The following is a 10,306-nucleotide window of genomic DNA, read 5'->3' on the forward strand; positions in this document are numbered from 1 at the left end:
CATTTTATTCACTAGTTGATAATTTATGTATTAGATTTATAGTATTTTATTATACTCATTATAGTATAGGGTATTAACTTTTTGAAATATTGTCATACTTCATGTTAGTCTTACTGCATCATGGAGTTGGGGTTCTGAAAGGTTGCCATGTCCCAGAAAGATGAAAGTGGAAGCAGAGGCAGAGATATGTAGCTGCATGGGATCAGGCCATGTAGGGGGTCTTGGAAGCTTACTGTTATACAGTTGAACTTTGAAAAGAATGTTGCTCATCAGAATTCTGGATTTATCCTTGTGTTAAAAACATTAGAAATCATTAATTAGTAATTTTATATTTGAGAATTCAAGTCACGACTCTGTTGTTTAATAATTATGAGAAATTATTGGGGAAAAAAGAGACCTAGATGATACTTTCGATCCTATACTTAATTGCTTACCTTTGACTTAGAATCAAGACCTCATGATGGGGCCTCCCTGGAAATAAAGGAATTCTTAGTGCTGTCTGCTTTTGGTCTTCTTGACAATCTAAGAAAAAAGGTTTTTCTTCTAAATCTGAACTAATCATCATTGTCCTCATCCCTTGAGGATTATGGCCCTTTATTTCTGCCCTGTCCCAGTCCCTTTTGAATATTAGTGCAGCTTTCTGCTCTGAAATCCATCCCATTTCTGTCCATGTATTCATTATTTTCTATTCCTGTTGCTCTTACCTTCACCCCTGATAATTTTCACTGTTATGAAGATATCATTTCTTTATATCTAAATTTTCATTTAACTAATCTCTTCCCAGCCAAATATTTGCTAAGCATATTTTTATTATTTCTAACCTTTCATGTTTTACAATTTATGCCTTTTTCCCTAAAGGATAACTCATAGCAAAATAGTATAACTCACTGTCAATCATCTCATTTCCTGACTTCTAATTTTTGACAGTATCAAGTACAATGCTTGGTATATAAATGCTCAAAAGTTTGTTGACTGAATGATTGAATTAATAATTTATAGATTCCATCTTGTTAACAATGCTTATCACTACTAATGCCTAGAAATCTAGGCATTTATTTTACTACAGTGATTTCTTTAAATGAACAGTCACAGAGAACATGGTTGTTCTCTTTTCTTTTTAATATTTCTCCATCACAATATACTATATCCTTCACTTTCCTATAATATTATGTAGTAGAAAAATAACAAATATGAAAAAGAAAGTTAAAGCGAAGTAAAATACAAGTTACCAGTTTTAAAAAATTATCTCAATGTGAATTTTTCATATTATAGCTATAAAAGTTTCTATGTCATAACATTTCCCCTACTTGGAAAAAAGCATTTGTGTTTTCATCAGGAAATTCATTTTATTATTTTAAAGACTTAATTGTTTTATTGGTATGCCACAGAAACTAAAATATAAGAAACCAAGTATTAGTATATGGTTCTGAATTTTTTCCAAAGCAGTTTTAAATTTAATTCTGTAAAATTAGTGTGCATCCCTGTTACACCCAGTGCCTATGGAAGTAAGACTCTTTTGCTATTAAAAATATGAAAGTCTCAAAATTATTTTAAGCCATAATGCATTTAAATTTTAACTGAAACTCAAGAAACTAGACCCTTCAGTACTAGATAGAGCACTCATATCTTCTCTTTGAGAAACAGGCAAATGAAAACAAAAACATTCTAATATCAGCTATTTGGTCAAAGTGGAAAATTTTGAGAAAATTTCTAGTGAAATTTATACAAATACCCATTTTCCTTACTACCGGAATCTCTAGCACTGCTCAGATGTATGGTTCAAAGGCATTTGCCAATTTTTTATCTTTTAAAGTAGAGAGAGACAGAAAATGAATCCATTAACCTAAGAATCTTTCATTCAAAACAAACAAAAAAGTATATATAAACAAAGGTTATTTATTGGATAGATCTTAAGTTAGAGAATGAAATTCACTCTACTACGTCTTTCCCTGAATATTTTGGCTAATCAAAGTTTTAATGTAACTTTTACCATATATTTCTTCCAAAAATTGTGCTTTTATGGCTGCAAATCTATTTTAATGTTAAATAAATCAAATATACTTTTAAAATTTTTAACAGTAGGAATACTTTCTTAAAAAATGGAAAATTATTTTATCATCATACCTGTTGAGTTTGCTTTAGTTTTCAAGGGTTGCTGAATTTGAAAATCCCGTAAATGAATCAGAAATTCCTAAATTCTTTAACTGAGTCTCTTAAAAATCCACAGTAACTGTATGTCCAAACAGGGCTGTCTCTTGAATTACTGTAGCAATTTAAGCAAATATAATCTGCCTGGAAAACACTTGGGTTGAATTAAAATCATGTATTTCTTTTCATTATCCAAAACTTTGTGGATTCAAATTAAGATGCTTGTGTTCTTGGTCATATTTATGTGGCTTACTTCTTTCTTTTCCTCTTGAATTTGGTTTGAGGTGTGGCAAGAATTTCCTCTAATATGAAAGGCAAACAAAACTAAATTAAACAGCATGTACTGATTACTGTTTTTATCTTCATTTTCATGCCAAAGAATTCCTCAAATTAAGGTCCACTGTAACATGGAGCTCAGTGTCTCAGCAATTTAAGGTGGAACTCACAGTCATCTTGAGACTTTAGTTGTCTGAAACTTGTATTCACACCAATGCTTCCGAACTTCATTAAGACAAGGATCTAGGATTAAAAACATAAAATGTTCTGCATCTGGTTTATTTTTTAAATGAAATAGATTGTCATTGGTTACACAGATTAAATATATCACTTTTCCATACAAAGAATTATACCTCTTTTCTATCAGCTATCCCCTTTCTTACCTTCCTCCCAAATATACCCACTAGAATGGCTTCTAATAGCCTTTGAAATAAAAATTAATCTCTTGGTTATAGAATTCAGTGTCTTGTCTTCAGAAGGTAAATCTCTTATTTGTCTGTTTTTGTTATACAAAAAAAATTTTATAGTTTTAAATAAAATGGAATTAGGAACTTCTGCTGACCAGTTACTATTGCCTTTATTTTGCAGATGTAGAAAATTTCCTGATTTCACTGAGCTGTCTCTCCTGAAGAGTAGCAATTAACTGTTTAAATACTATATTTTAATACTAATGTTTTCATATTTTAAACAGAAAGTTAACTTGTATCTCTTGGCAGTGAACTTTGAATTAATTCTTTCCGAGATTGTTTCAAGCTTGTGCAAACTAATAAGGTAAAATGAATCTTGGAGTTTGTTTTTATTTCTTCAAAATAGTGTTTTCCATTAAGTTTTTACAAAGAACTCACAAGATTTATTTTGTTATACTTCAGATTTTTAAAAAATGTAATGTTTTAAGTCATGCTTTGACAATATTGAAAAATGTCTCATCTGTTGTTTGACACACTACTATGTAAAACGTGGCAGGTCATATTTGGGCCAAGATTTCATCTTGTTACTGATCTTTTCCATATGTTTCCTATTAGTCTTTGTTCTTAAACCTCAGGCTTTCCACAGTAAGGAAAAGAGAGCAAATCTGTATACTTTTTCCAAAAATTATTTTACATACCCTCAATTCTTTTGGAAGATTAATTTAAAATCAGCAGCTTAATTTTTATATGATTCCTCAGTTAACTCTGTGATTTGAACTTATGATAGTCATTATGTTGTTCGTGTTCCTAACAAATGTGAAAAGAATATTTATTAACAGATAGCTCAAACACACAGAATGAAAAATGTGTAGGAAATTTAAGTGAGATTGACAGTGTCCAGGAGGTTTGGGTTTGGGGGTGGGGGCTGGGATTGGGGGGATTGGAGGCGTGGTTCGATCAGGCCTTAGAGGAAAAGTAGAAACTGTGATTGTGATAATTCAGTTTTAGTTAGGTGGTTATAAATGAAGCAATTGAGGAGAAAAGTCAGTTGAATTGGTGAAAAGTCTAAATTATATTCTATGATTATAATTTGATTGAACTAGGTATGGTATCTCAAGGCTAAATAATGTATTGCTGACCTGACTGAGACCTGCTTAATTATGGTCATAAGCATAAAGATTATTCATTCGTTTATTCATTCAGCTAATTACAAAAAAAAAAATTATATATATTTTTTCAATTATAGTTGACATACAATATTATATTAGTTTCAGGTGTACAGCACAGTGAATAGACATTTATATAACTTATGAAGTAATCACCCCAGTAAATCCATTATCCATCTGATACCATACATAGTTATTACAATGCTACTGAGTATATTCCCCATACTATATTCTACATCTCAATGACTATTTTGTAACTACCAATGTGTACCTCTTAATCCTCTTCCCCCTTCACCCATCTGCCCCTACCTCCCAATCTGACAACCATCAAAATGCTCTCTGTATCTATGAGCTTGTTTCTCTTGTTTTTTTAACCTGTTCTGTAAATTCCACATATGACATTTGTCTTTCTCTGCCCGACTTACTCCACTGAACACAATACCCTCCAGATCTATCCATGATGTTGCAGACGGTGAGATTTCATTCTTTTTTTAAGCTAAGTAATATTCCATTGTATATATATACCACCTCTTCTTTATCCATTCATCCACTGATGGATACTCAAGTTATTTCATATCTTGGCTACTAAAAATAAGGCTGCAATGATCATATAGATGCACATGTCCCTTCAAAGTACCATTTTGGGTTTTTTTTTTTTTTTGGATAAATACCCAGAAGTGCGGTAACTGGGTCCTTCTTCGTCTCTTGTTATAGCCTTTGTTTTAAAGTTTATTTTGTATGGTATAAGTATTACTACCGTAGATTTTTGTTAGGTTGTTTCCATTTTCATGAAACCTCTTTTTTCATCCCTTTACTTTCAGTCCATGTGTGTCCTTAGCTCTGAAGTGAGTCTCTTGTAGGCAGCATATGTAAGGTCTTATTTTCTTATCCATTCAGCCACCCTATGTCTTTTGATTAGAGCATTTAATCTATTTACATTTAAAGAAATTGTTGATAGATATGTAGTTGTTGCCATTTTATTATTCATATTTTTAATCTTTTTTCTTCCTTTTAAAGAAGTCCCTCTTAATATTTCCTATAATACTAGCTTGGTGATGATGAACTCCTTTAGGTTTTTCTTGTCTGGGAAGCTCTGTCTGTCCTTCAGTTCTAAATGATAGCTTTGCTGAGTAGAGTAATCTTGGTTGTAGGTCCTTGCTTTTTATTACTTTGAATATTTCATGCCAATCCCTTCTGACCTGCAAAGTTTCTTTTGAGAAATCAGCTGACAGTCTTATGGGAGCTCCCTTAAAGGTAACAAACTGCTTTTCTCTTGCTGCTTTTAAGAGTCTCTCTTTATCTTTAACATTAGGTATTTTAATTATAATAAGTCTTGATGTTAACCTCTTGGATTCATCTTGTTTGGAACTCTCTATACTTCCTAGGATTGAATGTCTATTTCTTTTGCCAGGTTAGGGAAGTTTTCAGTCATTATTTCTTCAACTAGGTTTTCAATTCCTTTTTCTCTGTCTTCTCCTTTTGGTATCCATATGATGTGAATGTTAGTATGCTTGATGTTGTCCCAGAGGTCCCTTAAACTGTCCTCATTTTGGGGGATTCTTTTTCTTGTTGCTGTTCTGATTGGGTGTTTTCTGCTACCTTATCTTCTAAATCACTGATTTGATCCTCTGCTTCATCTAATCTACCGTTAAATCCTCCTAAGGTAGTCTTCATTTCAATTACTGTATTCTTCATTTCTGACTGGTTCTTTTTTATGTTTTCTATCTCCACTTTTATGTTTTCTGTCTCTGTTAAATTTTCCCTGAGTTCATCTATTCTTCTTTTCATCTATTCTCTAAGTTCATTGAGCATCCTTATAACTAGTGTTTTCAACTCTGCATCTGCTTGTCTCCATTTTGTTTAGTTCTTTTTCTGGAGCTTTGTTCTGGCCTTTCATTTGGGACATGTTTGTCTTCCCATTTTGGCTACCTCCCTGTGTTTGTTTCTATGTATTAGGTAGGGCTGCTATGTCTCCTGGTCTTAGTAGAGTGTCCTTATGTAGTAGGTGTGCTGTGGGTCCCAGTAGCACAGTCTTCCTTGGTCACCTGAGCTGGGTGCTCCAGGTATGACCCTTGTATGGATTGTGTGTGCTCTCCTTTTGAAATTGAGCCTTGGTTGCTGTTTTCTTGTCAATGGGAGGGACTGACTCTTGGATTGATTGGTTGTGGTGACCATCTGTGATCAGTGGAGGAGCTGCTGTGCAGGGCCTGACATTAAGGAGGGTGCTTTAGCAGGGCTCTGGTGCCTGCCATGTTTGCTCTTTGGGTGTGTCGCCCTCAGATGTGACTCAATAATAATTATGGTAATAACAACAAAAACAGCAACAACCAATTGAAAAATGGGTGAAGGATCTGAATAGATGTTTCTCCAAAGAAGATAACAGATGGTCAATAGACACGTGAAAGTCACAAGTTATCAGAGAAGTGTAAATTAAATTCTCTAGGATGGCTGCAGTCAAAAAGATAAACAATAGCAAGTACTGGTGAGGATGTGGAGAAATTGGAATCCGAATGTATTGTATATAGGAATACACAATGGTCCAGCCACTTTGGAATATTGTCTGCAGTTCCTGAAAAAAGTTGAGCATAAAGTTGCCATTTGACCCAATAATTCCACTCCTAAGTATATACCCAAGAAAAGTGAAGACACATGTCTACACAAAAACTTAAACACTGATATTTATAGCAGCATTATTTATAATAGCCAAAAAGTCTAAATAAATTTTATGTCTATCAACTGATGAATGGATAAATAAATGTGGTCCATCCATACAATGGAATATCACTTGGCAATAAAAGGAAATGAAGTACTGATATTGCTACAACAGGAATGGATTTTGAAAACATTATGCTACGTGGAAGAAGCCAGTTGTAAAAGACAACATATTACATGATTCCATTAATATGAAATATCCAGAATAGGCAAATCTATAGAAACAGAAAGTGGATTTGCAGTTATCTAGGGTGGGAGTAAATGGGTAGTAACTTTTAATGAGTACAGGGTTTCTTTTTAGAATGATGAGAATGTTTTGAATTTGATTGTGGTGATGGTTGCTATCCTATATATACTAAAAACCATTGAACCATATACTTTAAATGGGTGAATTATATGGAATGTGAATTATATCTCAGTAAAGACTATTAAAAATAATAGTGATGGGAGTACAAATGAATATGATTGGCTATCAGTTGATAGTTTTTGAATCTGAGTGAGAAGTACATGGAAGTTCATTATATTGTTTTACCTACTTCTGCTTCTGTTGTATATTTTCCTTAATAAAGAAGTCTCCAGCACTCAACTTGCAAGTCTAAATATATCAGGACTCCATATGACTGCTTGTGTCTTGTGTGCAGAGCCAAGAATGACACATGCTTTTGCTCTTTAGACTGATTAGTCTGTGTGTTTCTGCCTCTCCAGCATCTGTAAGCTCTTCCTCTGTCCATGTAAGGGCTCATTTTAAAGCAGTTCTCTTTATTCCTTGTTACTATTTTACCAGGAGAAATATATCACTGGTGGGAATGCTTGCTTCACTACAGCACTAGTCAGAGCTGATTGGGTGGGAGGATCTGATTCAGAATTCCTCAGAGATTGTGATAAATCTGTTCAATAATACTGAATCATTGAGAAAAAAATGCAGTCTGCGTCTACCTCTGAATTATGCAAAGCACACAGTACGTCTGCATACGGTGAGTGTAGTAGGTGGGAGAGCTGGAGAGTAGGGTGGGCTGCTAAGATGGAAGAAGAAATGTAGGATAAAAACACATCATGTTCTTAGGGTGAGGATAAAAGTTTTTCTTTCTTCTCACTAATAAGCACTCTGCACTGATTTAATTCAGAAACATATGTTGAGTCAAGGTATTGTGGTAGTCTTTGGTGAAGGGAAGAAAGAGGATACAAAGATAACTAAAATATAGTGCTTGCAACCAAGATGTCTACAAATCCCCTGGAGAATGTTAAAGAAAAGACCAATGTATAAATAGCTATAATAAGTTAGGTTGTGATAAGTGCAAAAGAGAAGCACAATAAAAATACAGGGCAGATTTAGGGAGGTGGGAGGGGGCGAGAAGGCACGTCTGTTTATGAGAGAATCAGGAATATGAGCTGAGATGGGTGACTTTTAACATGGACATTTGAGGTTAGGTAAGATTTTGATGTAAAAGGTGCATGAACAAAAACACAGAAGCCAGAAAACACAGAGTCTGTTTGAGAGATAGCAAGTAATCTTGAGCTGGAACATCAAAAGATGTTAGAATGAAAGAAAAAGCTCAAAAATTATTATTTGAATGTAGATCATAGATAGTCTTGAGGGGTAGGTTAAGAAGTTTTTGTCATTTAACAATCAGTGGAAACTATTATAGGCTTTTGATGAATAACCAATTCAGATAGCACACAGATCTGTTAGGCTGTTCACGTTAGAGCTGGACTGGTAAAATGAGGCCAGGAACTGATTTTGGTATTCCAACTAGAAAATAAAGTGATTGTGATATAGTCAATGAGAATTAAAAGGAAAGAATGGATACAAGGAACATGGGAGCTAGGGCAGAACTTGGCACCAGGTATCCGTGAAGGAGAAAGAGAGTCAGGAATAAATCTGAACAACTGGAGGAAAGACAAAGATAAGAGGGGGACAGTGCAAGTTTGAAGGAAATTGTTTATGATGTCGATTTTGATTGAGTTTCATGGCTCCAAGTATTTAGGTTTGCTTTTGAGAGTTTGTTAACTTCCAAGTGAGGGCCATGTTTGAGAAGTGGATTTCCGAGGCCTTATCTTAGTTAGAGGTAATGGCTGAATGCACAGGATGGATGAGATCGCCAGGGGGCAGATACAAGAGGCCCAAAGAAAAATGTTGGGAATCCTAGCCAGCCATTAAAGGGCAACCTGAAAAATGTGTGCGGAAGTCAAGTAAGTAAAGAGTCTCCAGAAGGAAGCACCACACACAGTTTTAATAATGATGATCACTGACTAAAAAATTAGTGTCTTATCACATTTAGAAGGACAGAGCTAGACTGCTGGGATCAAATCCTAGATCTGCCACAAGTTACTTAATCTTTGTTCCCCAATTTCCACACCAAAAAATCCAGGTATAAAGGTACCTGCCTCATAGAGTTATTGTGAGAATTAAATGAATTAATGCAAGCAAGACATTTGGAAGAATGCTTGAAAATATTTTTTAAATGTCAACTATTATTTAATATTATTCATACAATATGATTTTGGGAAGACAGATTTAGGAGAATTGTTACATCGATTGCAATATGTTACAGACATGTGTGTAGAGAGATAATTAAGACCAAGGTAAGCCAATTCTATATATTTTTTTAAAGATGGAATTATGAAGGACAGAAAAATGATAAAATAGTTTAAAGAAGAAAAAAATGATTTTTTAAATAAAAGCCTTAGTTTTAGTGACTTCAAGTGATTTTCTAAAGGTATTGTCTGATTCATGAATTCAATGATCATTTTTTTAGTGTATTATGTCAGAGGATATTGAAATATTTTTTACCATAAAATCCTTAATAAACCCAGTAAGTTGTAGTAATTAATTTGTTTCCAAACTTTAATGGCTAATATTTTGTATTTACCATAAAATGGATTGGTAGCAGAAAACTTCAGTATAGTTTTGGTTGTTTATAATTTTTATTTGTGATTTCTTTTTTGTAAAGTTACAACCAAAAATGGTTAACAGCTGTGGGGTGAAAAACAGAAATGTTAAGTACAGTAAATTAATTGCAGTGATTTCAGTAATTATTTCTAGTATTTAAAATTTTTTACTGTCTTTTCAGAAAAATTTTAACTTAGCTACTTTAAGCTCCACTACTTAAATCATAGGCTAATTCATTTAGATGATTCTAACCTTAGCATTAACCTTATGAATTTAATTATTAATTTTAAGAAATAGATTCTTAAAATTTCAGTGAACATTTGACTTTAACGTATGTTCTTAGAAGTGCCATGATATGACAGTTTTTATTTTTATGACCTAAAATTAAAATATTTAATTTTAGAATGATTTTCATTGTAATATATTCTTTTATTTTGAAGGATTTCGTAATCTTTAATTTTTTTTGTCAGTTAGTAAGTGCCCAGCATAATTGTTACTCATGTTTTATGAATCTTTATGGTATACAAAGCATTTCACATACATTTTTATCATTCAATCCTCATAACAATCTAATCGATCAGTATTGTCACCCTACCCTTTATAGAGGATGAGACAGTTTCAAAGAGATTGTGATCTGCGTAAGACTATAAATGGAAGTAGATTTCTGTTTTCGTTCTTTCAACTCAGAGCTCCGTATCCCTGGGCTC

The 10,306-nt window shown here is 33.3% G+C and overlaps 1 protein-coding gene across 2 annotated transcripts in view; it reads left to right on the plus strand.

Annotated features, from left to right (window-relative positions):
• The window catches only part of CENPP (centromere protein P), a 207,293-nt gene that overhangs the window by 84,800 nt on the left and 112,187 nt on the right, over positions 1-10,306 (plus strand). The gene's annotated exons all lie outside the window — the stretch shown is intronic.

This window comes from Pteropus alecto, unplaced genomic scaffold (assembly GCF_000325575.1).
Source record: "Pteropus alecto unplaced genomic scaffold, ASM32557v1 scaffold129, whole genome shotgun sequence".
Lineage (NCBI taxonomy): Eukaryota > Metazoa > Chordata > Mammalia > Chiroptera > Pteropodidae > Pteropus > Pteropus alecto.